This window comes from Eumetopias jubatus, unplaced genomic scaffold, assembly GCF_037043125.1.
Source record: "Eumetopias jubatus isolate StellerSeaLion01/CBP00866 unplaced genomic scaffold, mEumJub1_p1.0 scaffold_17, whole genome shotgun sequence".
In the NCBI taxonomy this organism is placed as follows: domain Eukaryota; kingdom Metazoa; phylum Chordata; class Mammalia; order Carnivora; family Otariidae; genus Eumetopias; species Eumetopias jubatus.
This window is the reverse complement of record NW_028274823.1, coordinates 38,481,766-38,497,243: the sequence shown is the minus strand read 5'-3', so window position 1 is coordinate 38,497,243 and position 15,478 is coordinate 38,481,766.

Sequence of the window (15,478 nt, the reverse complement as noted above, 5' to 3'; positions counted from 1 at the left end):
CCCCATGGGGTACAGTACCCAGGCACAAATGGCTCTTAAATATTCTTTCACCAAGGTGTATGCCTTTGGGGACCCCTACTCTATAAAGCTGTCTGAGCTTGAGGACAGCACCTTACCTGGCCAGGTCTGGGCTGGAGGAGAGAAGACAGTGACCCTCAGCTCATGGATAGTCCGACCAGGGGCAGAATCCTGCTCAACCCTCAAATCTGACCTTGCCTCTCCCTGCCAGCAGGAGCGAGGAATGGAAGGAATTGGGGAGGGGATGTTGTGAAACATGGCACCCACTGGGTCCTCTGGTTTCCCCAGACTCTTCTTGAGCAGAGCCAACCCCAAGCCCCTGACTATGGAAGTCTGAGAGGTATGGTGGAAGGCAGGTGGACCCGTGAGGCCTACAAGGGCCAAAGGTCTCCACTCGAAGTTACCTGAGAGGAGCCCTGCCGGGTGCGGAGCGCGGCCATGTGCGGTGAGGCAGGCTAGGAGCCCCCAGCTGGCCCCTTGGCCCCCAGGAGGAGAGAGGCCCAGCCTCAGCAGGGCTCTCGGGAGACACCCTCTCTGAGCCACTGGGGCAGGGGCTCCCACACAGGCCAGCCCATCCCTGTTCCAGGTCTCAGGCATCCCAGCACTGAAGGCCTTCCCAAGACTTGGCCATGACCGTCACCAATCTAGGTCCAGGGAATGCCAGACATGAGTCGTTGTGGGGATGGGTTAGACAGACAAACAGAATGTCAGAAAGGAAGCAGAGACTGAGAGAAAGGAAAACAGAGACCAGCAGAGAAGAAAACACAAACAGAGAAACAGGAAGACAAGAAGGCAAAGACAGAAGACAGAGAGGAGAGCGAGCAGGAGCAGAGGAGAGAGAGGCACCGAGGCCTGGGCCAAGACGAGAGGCGGAGTAGGCTGGCGGCTCGGGGAGGATGGGCTGAGGGCGCACGGCTGCGGCCAGTCCCCGCTGTGTCAGGGCCTGGCACCCTGAGGCTCCAGGCTTGTCTGAGGGACTCGGGCTCTGCAGCTGTGCAGGGTGCCGGAGCTAGAGGGCTCCTGGAGACCAAGGCCAATGCCCACTCCACAGAAGCCACTACTGCAGAGGAGAAGGGGTTCCGGGGCCCCCAGGGATTAGCCCAGAGCCAGACCAGACCCAGAGACCCCAATTCTTTACCCAGGCTCCAAAGCCATAGTTGGGAGGATGGATGTGAGGCCACAGGACCCTGGCTGCCCTGATCCAGGGACTGGGCAGGTAGGACTGACCCTCCCCCCAGGTGGCCCCTGTCACTCCCCAGTGAGACAGCATGGGGCCCCCATGTCCTGCGCACATAGTCACAGGCAGATGGGTGGGCTGACGGCCCGGGTCAAGGGACAGGAGGGTGTCAAGGGCCAAAGTCATCCTGTGGGAGGCAAGTCCAGGGGTGCTATGGCTGAGCCCTGCTGCACTCCTTTAAGGAAGCGTCTGGCCCTAGAGTCCGTGGTATCATGGACAGTTGTCCCAATTTGTCCTACTGTGGGCAGTGCCAGCCTCTGACTTACATTTCCAAGAAGGAAGTTGCTCAGGCCATTGGTCTGAATTTGGTGTGTGGCCCTTCCCGTCTGTGTAACTCTGGGTGGGTGGGTGGGTGGGGAGGGCCGTACGTACACTTCAAGTCTTGGTTTTCTCCTCTGGAAAATGGAGATAGGAATGCCTAGGGTCACTGGAGGGTGAATGTGAAGATGCACATCAAGAGCTTGAGCTGCGTTATAGAGGGGTCTCCCAGGCAGGTTGGTCCTTGGGGTGCTGGGTCCAGCATGAGCCTGCAGAACCCAAGCCTGAGAGTACCTGCCTGGCGCGCTCTGGAGTCAATACCTTGGACTCCAGGAAAAGGGAGGGTCAGCAAAATCGGGTAGCCAAGCCCTTGCTGAGAGGCAGTGGAAACTGTCCCAGGAGTAAGTGCCAGGCCATAAACCTAAAAAGGAGAGTCCAGCAAGACAAACTAATGGTCCTTCAGTGGGAGAGGCAGACAGCTGGGATTCACAGGCAGGCTTCCAGATCAATACTTGTGTGCTGATTTGCTGAAGAGGCTTTTATGAAGTTTAAGCAGAGTTCATTGTTAAATACTCTTATGTACAAAGGATGTGGGCGGCCGTATTAATTCCTTTTCTTTTACAGATCAATAATTACATTGCTGATTTGCTTAAAAGGCTCAGGTTGAGGCAGGGGTGAGGGAAGCAGGCCTCACTGCTCCAGAGAGCATGGCTGAAGGTCCTGGAGGACCACGCTGTGGTTGATGAAAATCACCAGAGCCCGGGAGAGGCTGGGTGACAAAGTCACCACTTGGTGGCAAGTCTGTTGGCCTGCGAGGTAACCAGTTCAGGATCACCCGCAAGCCTGATCCTTCTTGAAGCCTTCTCCTGGAGCTGAGCTGACAGTGAGGTCCTGGCTTTTTCTGGAGGTGTCTCTCTTCACCCCACTCTCAGGGAGCCGGTCCTGGCCTCCTCTGCTCTTCTCGACAGCCCATCCCATGGGCTGAGCTCAGAGGAGCTGGGGGAGGAGGCCCTGCCTGGTGAGTCAGGGCAGGGAAGAGCCTGCCAGGAGAGCAGGGAGGGAGTGAACAGGCTCAAAGAGGCCAAGGCTGACAGGAGGCCAGTGCAGACTGTTCTCCAGACAAACAACCAGGAAGACAACCGGAAATCTGTGCCCCAAGGAGGTGTCACATTCAGACTGGAAAGCAAGCCTTCCTTGCAGGGAAAGGCGGCCAGGTGAGGTGGCCATGGGCTTTTCTCAGCTTTGACCGTCAGCCTTGATGTTCACTCTTCAATGTCACAAAACCAGTGGAGTGTGGCTGATGTCTCAGTGTGTGTCTTCTAAGGATCGCCTTGTTCACGGCTGACTGCCAACCCCAGCCTTGTCTGGCGAGGTGTTTGCATGCGTGGGAGCTGGGGTGGTCTGCACAACAGTGCTGTGAAGTAGGAGGTAAGCAGACTTGGGGCTACTCCTTCCTGGCCCTGGAATAGGCTCCTGGGCTGTGCCCACTTGAATAGCCTAGAGGATCAGCTGGAGGTCCTCTTCACCTCATTTTATCCATGCTTAGAAGCCACAATGCACATTTTTTAAAGAAAGAAAGAAAGAGAGAGAGAGAGAGGAAGGAAGGAAGGAAGGAAGGAAGGAAGGAAGGAAGGAAGGAAGGAAGGAAGGAAGGAAAGAAGGAAGGAAGGAAGGGAGGGAGGGAGGGAGAGAAAAGGGCAGTGTGGTGAGAGCCATCAATTGACTTCTCTTGTCTGGGTCCTCAAGAGGTTCCCTTGTCCAGGCTGGGACTGATACCATCTGTTGATGGCTGTGTGGGGAAGCCATGTCTGAATTCAGTGGTGAAGAGTGCTTATAATTGATTAATAGTGTCTGTCACGGATATGGCAGGGCAACGGTGGCACGTATGTCATGTATTTTCAACTTCACATGAACCACAGAGTCTGTTTAGTACCAAGAGAACCATCCAGCCTGAGGCCTTATTTGTAGGATCTCTTGAAAAAAGTTGGATCCTGACTGCAGAGGCTCTTAGGGTCTCCTGTCTGACCCTGCACAGGCACACAGGTGCACAGATGCTGTTGGGAGGCCATTATGAATTCTATTTCATCTAATAGCCTGGTCAGGAAATGGAAAGGTATATTACAGATCATTAAGTGGGTAAAGGAATTTGACAACCTTTGATCTGAGTCAGGAAAATAGATGGCATGAATTAATTCGCCGGCTTGTGGAAAGAAGAGTCATCCTTCAATAGCAGTGACAGGCACGAAGTTCACCCCTCAGGGGACTGATTCCAGGGAAGGCATTCAGCAGCTCTCCTGGGAGCAGAGGCTTGGATGCATGGGGGCCGCGGCCTCCAGGCTGCCCTCCCCCTGCTCCCGTCAGAGGCACTGACATGTCCCTCACTTCACATAAGCCACTGTCCCGACTCCCAGGAAATGTCCACTGAAGCAGGGGACAGCTCTCGGGGACAATGCATGTACTCAGAAGCCCTGTGTGACGTGTGTGTGTGTGTGTGTGTGTGTGTGTGTGTGTGTGTGTGCGCGCGCGCGCGCAGTGCCCAAGTCTCACCACAGTCTGCCAGGATCCCTAGGACTGAGTCTGGGGGGCACTTGCCACTTGCTGGTGTGGTGCTGACCCTATAAGGAGGCCAGGGCCAGGGACCCAGGGTGGCACCATCGTGGTAGGCTCACAGATCCAACGTCCAGTCAGAGGCATCTCCCCTTGGATGCCTAGTAGGTATTCAGAAGTCTGCCCTGATCGCCCTTCCCAGCAAGCATCCCTCCTTCCCCTGATCCCAGCTGAGGGCACCTCCTTCCTTTGGGTTTCTTAGGCTAAAAGTCCTGCTGTTTCCCTGGGTGTCTCCTTCTCTTATGACCCACATCCCACCTTCCAGCAGATCCCGTGGCCTGTAGCTTTCCCATACACCTGGAATCTGTCTTCTGCTTACGTCCCAGCCCACCCTGCCCTCCTTGTCTCTTACTCAATTCCTACACCAGTCTATACCTGTTCTGTGGCTACCTGTCCTACAGTCGATCTTTTCCCAGAAGCCACAGTGGTCCCTCTGAGGCCTAAGTCAGAACCTTGCAGTGGCCACCCCTCCCGTCCTATGGCAACTTCTCTGACCTTGCTCTGCTCTCACTCAGGCTCCCTTGTGCTCTGCTGACCCCTCACTCATCTCTAACCCACCAGGCCACCCCCAGCCGGGGCCTTGGATCTGATCCCACAGCTCCGGCTAGCACCTCAATGATGTCCATCCTTGGCGAACGCTGCAGCCCTCTGGGCAGGATGCATGTTTGTCTTGTTGCTGCTGTGGCCCAGTGCCCAGAGCCCAACCCGACACACAGCCCCCAGTCCGTATCTGCTGAATGAATGAAAAAGCCTGAGCAGGCTGAGTAGCATGATGACAGACATGAGCCCATAGGCTGCCAGGAGCTGTCCTCTGATCACCTGTACCCCATTTTTTCCTGGCCTGGAGATGCCCCCGGTGCAGATGCGAAGCACCATCAAAGCAAGAACTTCCTGGGAGGTGGAAGTGCCGGGACATGGGCCCAGGAGAAGAAATGCCCCAGCTGAAGCCTTCCCAAAGGATGAAGGAATGTTAGCAAAGGGCAGGACACGGGGAAGGCTTTCCACCCTGACAGAGCCGCAGGTACCAAGGCTGGGAAGTAGGCAGGGTCTGGGCCTGATAGAACACTGTGCGGGATACAGAATGGCTGGGCTCACGGCAGCGTGCCAGGAGAGGGTGGTGGGAGTGAGGGCCTGAGGTGCGGCCAGGGGCTAGTCATAGGGATGCCAGCACAGTGTCATGGACCCCCAACATCTCTGGAAATGGAGTGAAGAATTTTAATGGGGGGTTGACATTATTTTTGCATTTTGTGAGTCAGGCTGGTGTGGGACAGATTGGAGGGGAGACAAAATGCAGGGAGAACAGTGAGGAGGCAGTGCCACAAGCCCGGCAGAAGTGGGAAACCGAGTCAACAAAAGGAAAGCAGGAGTGGGGGAAGATGTGAGCAGTTTTCTGGAGAGATCCCAGCTTCCCTACTCACCAGCTATGAAGACTCGGGCATGTTCCTTTATTTTTCCATGCTCAATTTCCTCACCTGTAAATTGGACTAGCAATGAGAATCTTCCGAGGGGAGACTGAGGTTAGATTAAGCAGGTGTGCAGAGCACCTGCCCAGAGCCTGAGCTCCCTGCAGGCTGACCCCCTGCCCCAATTTGTTCTGGTCCCCCCAAAGGAGCTGAATGTACACAGCATCTCTGAGCCTCCACCTCCCCTCCTGTTCTCTGCCTGCCTGCTAAAGATTCAGTGAGAGCAGAGCTTTGATGGGTAATGAGACCTTTCTTGAAGAACACCCGGTGTTCAGCTGAAACTTGTCCTTAGTATGCAAGGACGCTGGATCCATTAGCTTTGAGTGCACCCTCATATTGCTGGAGCGATTGTTCCTCAAATAGAATTACTTCCTACAATTATCTTCTAAAAAGACAGGCCCCGGGATATGGGCAAAAGGTGCCAGGAGGCCAGAGCCAAATCAAATCAGGGACTGGCTCTTTGGAGATGGGTCTGGTACTGGGGTCCGCACGGCACAATGTAAGTGTGGACCATTGGACCCCCAACTGTGCCACCCCTGTCACTCCCTCAGCCCCAAACTAAGGAGACTGGAGCCCCAGCCAACAGAGGTGGGGTGAGCAAAGACACTGCTGAGTAAGGGAGGAAATGGCAGGCAGCCATGAGAAACACGGGGAAGAGGGACTCTGTTTAAGACACAGTCTGCTCTGAGGAGATCCAAGTCTATGGTGGCCTCATGGCCCTATGCCATCTGCCCTCCCTGCCCTCCCAAACAGATTCAGCAGCTTCACGTCAATGACATCAATAGCAATCACAGAAAACATTGTCCTAAAGACCTAGATGCATCCCTCAGTTAATCCTTAGGTGAACCCTATAGATGGAGAGACAGCTCCAGGGAGGGGTGCCGGCTGGGCAGGAGGGAAAGCCCCTGAAGGGGTGTCAGAGTGGAGGGAAGGAGGCAACCCGCAGAGATACAGGGTAAAGGGTTCCAAACAGAAGGCACAGCTAAGGAGACCCAGAGGGAGGACCCTGTGCTGGGCTTGACCAGGGCAGCAGTGGCTGGAGCGTGGGACGCTGGTGTTGAGGCAGGAGAGGAGATGAAATTGGAGGGTGAGGAGGGGCCGGGAGACGGTTTTGTATAGAGGAGTGAGGAGGATGGGTTCGGCCTGGCTGCAACAGCAGCCGCTGGTGGATGAAGGGGAGAACCGTGGGACCCAGCACGCACTTAAAAAAGATTCTAATGCTGTGGAAAGGGGCAGGGCAGTCTGGTTGGACTCGTGTGGCAGCTGAGGGGATCAAGGGGAGGAGTCCAGGTGAGAGAGGGGCCCAGGGGAGGGCGGGATTCAGGTCAAGGAGAGGTCCAGGTGAAGGTGTGCTCTGGTATTCTGAGGTGGGCAACAGGGCGTCCTTAGATTGGAGGTGGGGGGTGGGATGAGAGAACGGTGGTGAGGGGACTCAACGGGGTTTTCAATTCAGGGAGACCTGGGGTGGATCCTTGTCCACTTCTGGCCCCGGGGTACCAGATGCCATAAACGTCAAGGGGATGCAGTGTGTAAGCGGTTGGCAAATGAGTCTGGAGCAGAGGAGAGGTGGGGTCTAGAAGAGGCGGGGCCCGGGAGAGGAGGGTCCCAGAAGAGGCGGGGCCAGGGAGAAGAGCGTCCCAGAAGAGGCGGGGCCAGGGAGAGGAGCGTCCCAGAAGAGGCGGGGCCAGGGAGAGGAGCGTCCCAGAAGAGGCGGGGCCAGGGAGAGGAGCGTCCCAGAAGAGGCGGGGCCAGGGGCAGGGGTCTGAATCTCCAGCCCGAGGTGTGACAGTGGACATAGAGGGGCTGAATAAGACCACAGAAGAGGAACAGACTCGGGGTGCCCTACTTCTGCAAATGAGGGAGAGGAGGGCAAAGTCGGCCAAGGAGCAGGTGCCAAAGGAGCTATCTCCTGGCAGAAGGCCTGAGTGCCCCAAAGCTCCAGGTCACCACCATTCCATCTGGGCTGGGCCAGGACTGGTACTTCCTCTACACAGCTACACACAGCTCTCCCCATCTCACATGCTGCCTTTCCATTCCCTGCCTTGAGTCTGACCCCCAAGGATCCCCAGGACATTTGTTACCATGTCCCCCCTAATCCCCACCAGGGTGGGGCCCTGCACCTGCCTGTCAGACAGAAAATACTGGACTGTATCTCATACATCTCTGTACCCCCATAGCACTTAGCAAATAATAGACGCTCTGAATGCTTGATCCATTAAATTAAATAAACCAGGGCATTTTCTTATCTCACAACTGTTCAGAAGTGGGCTTGCCTTCCCTTGCATCTGGACCCATCATTCAGCGCACTCTAGTCTGTGGGGCCTGGAGTCACAAGCATGCCAGATTAGGATCGCAGTCAATATCTGCTTTATTGTCCTTCCACACCAGTACCGCGGCACATGATCGATCGCCCTCCTGGCTGCTGATAAGGAGCGCTCTCAGCTCGGTCAGACAAGCCTTCAGGCGCCAGGGCTTGAGGACCCTGGCCTCCTTGCCTCCCCACTTTCCAAGGTCCAGAAAGCTCTGCCCTCTGCCAGTCTCCCCGCCGCCCCCCCCCCCCCACATTCTGAGATAACACTTGGAAGGGAGTGGAGGTGAATTTTCTTGAATATCTGCCATAGGCAACACAGAGTGAGGACACAGGGGTTTCTGGTCTCTGATCAAGGGGCTGGTCTGGAATCAGGTGTTTCTGGTCACAGTGGAGGATGCTAGGATACCGGATACCCATTGGTCACCTCTTGTTGGCTTCCTGAGTGAGAGCTACTTGTTCTCACATGTTGGGCCCCACAGCTGAGCTCACCATCCAGAAACAGCCCAACCTCTCCTCCCCACCCCCGTCATCCTCTCTGTGCATGGGGTCACTACCTCACTCACCCTTGTCAGGGCTGCCTCTGGGAGAGTGTCACCTGTCCTGGAACCTTCAGAGTAGAGCTCCCTGCCCTAGCAGGGTGGGCAGAGGGGTGGCGGGGTGTGAAAATGTGTTATCAACCCCCATTTCAGTCTGAGCTGTGACTCAGGACACAGAGGACCAGCCCTCAGGTTGGAAGCCACAGAAACAGGGCAGAGTCCACAAGTGGCTGGCTGTACCCTGGTTTATATTCTATTTCCCTCTCCCCAACACGCCACCTGCCTCCTGGTTGGACAGAATGCATACCTCTCTCCTGGTGTTCAAGCCCAGGTGTCCTGAGGTTTGCGTCCTGCTCTTTCAGAGCCCCCAGTTTCCCCAGTGGCCCTCAGTGCAGACTTAAAGTCTTTTTAGCAGATGGCTCCCCGTCACCCCTCCCCTCCAAGGCACCCACCAGCAGAGCCGTAGAATACACTGGACTGCACACGGGGTCTCAGTTGATCCTTAGAGGGACTGAGAGAAAGAGACACTTATTCCCCGCTCACAGATTAAGACTCAGAACCTCCTGGTCCCTTTCCATGATGCCTCTCTTCCCTTGCTCCACAAGGAGCTTACCTCTTCCAGGCAGACCTGCCCCCGTGCTTAGACACTGAATGAACATCTGCTCTCAGACCAGTCTGCTCTTTCCAGGCCAGCTCTTTCCACCTGCTCCCTGGGTGTTCCAGCCACTATTTAGCACACCAAGGCCAGGTTCCAGTGTTGGCATCCCTTTACCTGGTGGTTGCCATCCCTGAGTTAAGGAAGGGGTACGGGCGGGTGCAGCAAAGAGTGTGTTTACCCAAAGCTGCCATTGCCCCTCTATGTATCTGCACAGCTCAGAGGCAGGGAGGCTCCCCTGCCTTGCTCCAAGGTAAGCTGCTCCCACCCTCTGCTCCAGGCTGGACATCCAGTCCAGACGGCACTGGCCAGCAACAGCATTAGCCACAGCACCTAGAGACTCTAGTGAGTCCCCAGCGGGGGTGTGGACTCTCCAAGCCAAAGGAAATGGCAGCAAAAATGCAAGACTGAATTTCTGTGTTGCAAGACTGCCCTGTACCTACCGAGAGGTCTGGACTTTTCACCTCTTGGCTCTGTCCCCCTGCAGAAGCGCCTCTTTCAACTCCCTGTCCCGCTGCCATACCCACTGCTTCTCACTGGAACAATCCTATCCATTAGTTGTCATAGCAACCAAGACAGGGCAAAGTCATTTTCTAGAAGGGGCCTTGTGCAAATTATGGCTTTACACCAACTTATTGCCAATCTTTTTAATTAAAACATTTTGCTTTCAACCCTCCTAATGGCAGAGATCAGTAAACAAGGGAGATTGAATTACTGATGTTGAAGCTCCCACATCTCTTAAATGGCTTAATTACTGGTGGGACCACAGTAAGGCCAGAGTGGGGCTGCTAATAAGCAGGTGCGCCTAACCTGTGAAAGCCAGCCTCTGTGAAGGTAACCAAATGAAGCCCAGGGCACTGAAAGGATATACATGTAAAAAAAAAATTTAGAATTCTTGAAGGACATAAAGAGCTGCTAGAGTTATGGTTACAATTCAGTTTCCAGGAACTATGATGTCAACGTTGCTGGCTGCTCAATTTCTGTTTAATTAAATTGCCTGGTCTGACACCTGGAGGCAGAACCACGTGTCCTTATGTCCATGGTGTGTGGTGGACTGATAAGGGGTCCACAGATCCCACTGGCCACTTGCTCCAAAGGCCCCTCCCGCCCCTCCTCCCCAGTTAATGTCCTTCTAACAAAAGCCCCCAGGGAGCCTTCCCCTCCCAGCAGGCCCCTTCAGGGTGGCTAAAGCTACTCAGCAGGAAATGCCCTCAGATGAGCCTCTAAATCTAGTGAAGGGAAAACAAAGGCCCCAGAGAGAAGGGCCTCACCCAGCCAGCCAGGGTCACACAAAGGGACTAGAACCCAGCCCACACACCACGGCTCCTTCTGTGTATAGGAACTGTGCTAATAACAGTCATTGCCTTCATCTTTTCCAGGATCTATAATCCCCAAGTAGGAACCTTTAGCTTTTTTAAACCGAAATTTCCTATTAATTAAAACGGCTTCAAGTGTGTGTGAGGGTACGTGTATGCGGGTATCAGTATACATGTAAGTATGTATATGAGGGGATGGTGTGTACATGTGTATATACTATAAGGGTGTATGTGTGAGTGTGGGGAGGTGTGTGTGTGTGAGGTGTGGGTATACAAGTGTAGCACAAACACAAGCATGGATACTTCTAGGCTCTGTGTTCCTAAGGATTTGGGGACGAGTCAAGGTCCTGTAACAAAGCAGAACTAGGTTCCTCATGAATGAAACAGACATCACAGATGCATCTAAAACCAGATCATAGAGAAAGGTAAAGAGATAAAAGGTATATCCAGAAAATCCTAGACCAATATGTGAAAAAAGTTGACATGGGAATAGTAATAGACACACCAACGTGAGGCAGAAAGCATTAATGAGCATAAAGGACACTACAGTTACATCTAACAATAAGATTGACATGTTGCTCATTTAATAACACAATCTTGCAAATTCAGTAGAATTTGCATAAAATTGACAAAGTCTCCAATTCTTCGGAAGCCTTAAAACATTTTTTAATATCAGGGGTGCCTGAGTGGCTCAGTTGGTTGGGCATTTGGCTCTGGATTTCAGCTCAGGTCATGATCTCAGAGTCATGAGATCTAGCCTTGCATCTGGCTCTGTGCTCAGTAGCGAGTCTCTCTCCCTCTCCTTCTGCCCCTCCCCGCTAAAATAAATAAATAAATTTAAAAAAATTTTTTAAATCAGAAATGTGTAGCTAAAAGAGACAAAAAATTGGTAAACAGAAAGGAAGTCTCATGAAAGTTCAAAGAATATCATATAGCCTGCATTCTGAGCACAGTGCAATAAACAGGAAATCAACAATTAAGTAGTCTCATAAAAATATGCTTGAAAGTTTATAAATGCACTCCTCAATGACTGAAATCACGATGAAATTTCAAATCATTCAGCATTGTAGGGCAAGAAACTACTATACATCAAAACGTGTGGAATGTAGCTAAAGCAGGATTTAGAGGAAAATGCATAGCTTTGAATACATTAATTGATAGCAACAAAGATTTTAAAGTATTTAAATTAAACAGGAAAAGTAAAGAAGCGCTAAAAGGCAGAAATTAATGTAAATTTTAAAAATTAGCAAGAGCATAAATAGAGCTGAAAGTTACTTCTAGTGTTTTTAAATACTAACATAATTGATAAGGAAGGAACCCTGTTCTGAGGACCTGGGTGCCCTCTCCCCAGATGTGGTCTCTGACCCTGGCGGAGCAGCCCCCATAGTTCTCAGGGCCCCTGGAGGCTTGTTAGACCTTGCAATTCCACCAGCCTGCCCTCCGTAAAGCTGCAGCAATAGTTCTGCCTGTCTCTACCCTGCCTTCTTCCCAGGGATATAAGGTAAGCAGAGGAGAGTCAGGGATGCCCGGGCACCTGGTCAACCACAAAGCGCCATGTAATGGATGAGATGCAATGTGAAGTGGCGTGTTAGAAGTTTAATGCAAATGCAATTGCTCAGCTTCTTAGTTATGCCGCTTGTTGGATGAGCACCTGCCACGTGCTATGCCAGGCTTGAGAAGAGGGAAGTGGAACCTGGATTTTGCATTCCTGTCCCCCAGAATGTGAAAAAGAGCCCTCCAGTGAGCAGTGTGCTGCCCCTCAAGATAAAGGAGTCCGAGGACAGGGTGATGTCCACCTGTGGCCTCCAGCTCTGCCCAGAGTCTATCCAGGGGGCTCCGAACCCAGGGGTCGTAGGAAGAGGAAGTTCCTGCCAGAGGATTTGAATTAGAGAGGGGTTGCCACCAGGCTCAGGCACTTGCCCTCTTGGGGTCTTCTCAGGATGAAAGCCTAACTCCCCTGACCTTTCCCTGGGCCTCCTAATAACAAGAGTTTCCATGAAATGTGCCCCTGCTCCAAGTTCCTCACCAAATACTTTCCCAGATGAGTGCATTTCCTCCTCAGCCACCCCCAGAAGATACCATCATCATCACCCTCTGCGGGTGAGGGAACTGAGCTCAGAGAGGATAAATAACCTGTCCCGGAAGCCGGCGCAGTAAGATGGAGTGGGGGCTTGAACCCGGCACTCAGACTCCCAGCCTCCCCCCTCCCCGGCTGGCCCCGTTCTGCCCTGGCCCTCCCCCCAGACGGAAGGGCAGCCCTGACCCCCGGTCCAGCCTTCGCCCCTCGGCAGGGACACGCAGTCACTGTCTCTTCCCATCCGAGCCACTCCCACACTCTGCTTCGCAGGGACGCACGCAGCCTTATATCAATCTCATCTGCCAGCAGGAGGGAGAGCCGGCGCTGCATTGCAGAAAGGAGTCCCCTCCCAGTGGAGTTGGAGGTAGGCAGCGCCGCATTAACCCCGGATCCAGCCTGGACTCTTCCCTGTGCTTTCCCGGTGGCTCGTGAAGCAGCGGCAGCCCCAGTCACAGCCCCCATCAATCGCCCCGCACGCCGGCTGTCGATGCCGAGGTGGCAGGCAGGCGGGCGGTGGGGGAATCCATCTCTCTCCCCTTGATATATAGGGGACCGGGGCCCCTGACCATCAAGCCGTCGGGAATTTCTCATCTGTTCGTGATGTGTCCCCAAAGTGAATGTTAATCAATAGGTCCAATCTGCGACCCCATCCATATCTCAGCCTGGTAAAAATGGCCTCGTTCCGCTCACAGGAGGTGTTGTGTTCCCTGTGCTTCTGGAACACCAGATCTTTGGGCTGCTTTGAAATGACGAGAAAGCCTCCACGTCTGCCCAGGAAACCTGCACCCCACGCCCCTGAGCTCCCTCTCAGGCAGGGGCCAGCCCCAGACAGGCCAGTGCCTTCACTGTGCTCACGCCAGAGGCTGGGCACTGATGTGGCTGCTGGTGGCGCTGTGCGTGTCCCCAGGGATCCATGAGCCCTGCAAAGCGGCACTGCAGGTGGGGGTGGGGTCGTCCTGGCTTTGAATCCTGCTCCATGTCCTCAGCTAGGCCCCCTCAGCTAGGCCCCCTGCAGATCAGTCTCTGCATCCGTAAATCCGTAAAATGAGGCGGAGCCCCTAGCCCCCACCCCTGCTGTGGGTGATTTGCCCTGATCCTGACTTGGTTGTTTCTTCTCTGGACTTCAGAAGGACCTAGGTCTGGCCAGTCTGTCATTTCCTGGCCCTGATAGTTCCAGTCTCCTCCTGTGACGGTGCCCCGCTTGACTACTCTGGGCTGTGCTCAGCTCCGGGGCATGTACCGGCAGGAAATCTCAGGGGCCATTTCAAATGGCCCTGGGTCAGCCTGGGGCCGCTTGGAGGGCAGCTGGCACCCCTGCCTGAAGAAGCTGGCCCTCCTCTTCCCACACAGGCCCCTCAGTCCTGGCCTTACCATCGGGAGAAGTCCAGCAGCCATTGCAGGCTGCCCAGCTGGAGTGTGTCTGGGGGCCTGGGCCCTTCCTCTCAGGGTGCCCGCCTCACCTCCAGACACTCAGAGCCCAGCAAGGATGAGGGGACTGGGCCCTCTATGTTCACCTTTCTTTTTTGCTCATTCGGGGAGGGGAGCTAAGTCCCGGCCTCCTGGCTGGCTTGGACAGCCGGGTTTCTGGAAAGTCCTGGGGAGGGGGGGCGATGGGGAGGCCATGGGTTTTGGAAGTCAGAGATGGTGGAGTGTGAAGCAGAGCCACAGTGAGGTTACCTCCCCTGAACTTCAGGCCCTTTGGTAAAATGTGACTAGAGCTTTCATGTGTTTCCCTTACTGCCTTTGTGTGTGTGTGTGTGTGTGTGTGTGAGAGAGAGAGAGAGAGAGACAGACAGACAGACAGACAGACAAATAGAGGCAGAGACAGGAGGTGTCATGGTCTTGGCGGCCAACTCCCCATCTTGCAGGTGGGTGAGGGTGTGGAAAGAAAAAGGGAAAGAGAAGACCCCAAACTGCAGACCGCACCAGCCTCTCCCTTGGTGCCCCAGTGGGAAGGCCTGTTTCCTTGATTTTCCCTGCTGCCCCCTGCCGACCCACCGTCTGCTCACCCCGCCCAGGTCTGTGTGCATATTTGTGCAGGAGCCTCTGAGGAAACAGGGGATGATGTGGAGCAGTAATGAATCCTGACTCCCTGTTACCTGACACTCTACTCTATCCCAGAAGAAGGTGTCCTTATCTCAAGCATGGACTCGGGAGGTGGGGAGTCCCCTGGATGATGTGAGAGGCCTTAAAGTGGGGAGTAGGGAATTTAGGGCACCACTCCCCTGGTCCTAAAGGAAAAACAGGGGTGTCAGAGCCAATGGTGTGATCCATAGTTGACAGGATATTCCATCCTGATCTGGCTCTACCTAGATCAAGCCAACTTTGGGCTAGTCACTGGCTTGGAGAGTGACACATGGCTGGATTCTGCCTCTACTTGTCCCTTGGCAGGGTGTCCTTGGGTAGTTGTCAGTGGAGGCTCTGGTTCTTGGACCCTGTCAGGCATGCCAAGATCCCAAGTTGGAAGTTCCTGCTAGGCCACAGTGTCAGTCCAAGAGACTTCCCTTTGAGACAACCCTAATGATGGGGAGACCTGACAGTCAGCATCTCCCCAGGCAATTGGACTGAGGGTGGGCAGCCTCACTGAGAGCCTCCTGGTCAACACCAAGGAAGTGTCTGCCTATGAGACAGTTTCCCCTAAATGGGCTAGAAAGTATCTAATCAAGCCACCAGGCCTAACTTCTAGGTAACAGGAAATACAGGGAACAGAGGTACAAGTTTGATGACACCATGAGGAAATGATCGGGTAGATTCTGCCTTCCACGAGTCAATGAGGCTGGATTCTTCAAAACGACCATATCACGGAAAGGGCTGTTCTCAACTTAAAAAGACCATGGAGGCATAACCAAATGACAGCATGGTCCGAGATTGATCTGGGCTTTGTAAAAGGCCATAAAATAGATTCTTGGGTTGATTTGGAAAATCTGAATATGGCGTGAGATTCTGTGATATTTTGGAATGATTCTTAATTGTCTTAGGTATCACAACGGAATTGTGGTC